Source organism: Penaeus monodon, chromosome 15, assembly GCF_015228065.2.
Source record: "Penaeus monodon isolate SGIC_2016 chromosome 15, NSTDA_Pmon_1, whole genome shotgun sequence".
Classification (NCBI taxonomy): Eukaryota; Metazoa; Arthropoda; class Malacostraca; order Decapoda; family Penaeidae; genus Penaeus; species Penaeus monodon.
The window spans coordinates 11,448,572-11,448,820 of record NC_051400.1 but is presented as its reverse complement, the minus strand read 5'-3'; the positions used below and the strand labels follow the sequence as shown (position 1 = coordinate 11,448,820).

Here is a 249-nt window from a genome sequence, read left to right as displayed (position 1 = left end):
GCGCGCGCGCACCTAAGAAATGCGAGTGAATGATTAACAATGGAATAATCATTTGTATTGTGTTTATTAGATAATGTTCGGTCGATCAGAAGGACCTTATTTAATAGTACTTACCATGTACTCACAGCCTTATCTCTTTATTGATATGAAACAAGATTGTTATGGCAAAGAAAGGATTGCAACTATTATCAAATAAACATGAAGATTACTATGACTTTGAAAGAGGAATAAATAAATATACAAATATAA

At 31.3% G+C, this 249-nt stretch overlaps 1 protein-coding gene across 1 annotated transcript in view; it reads right to left on the bottom strand.

Moving 5' to 3' along the window:
- LOC119581742 (potassium channel subfamily T member 2-like) overlaps nucleotides 1-249 on the bottom strand; it is a gene marked incomplete at its 5' end in the record, with an annotated part of 131,052 nt that overhangs the window by 43,551 nt on the left and 87,252 nt on the right.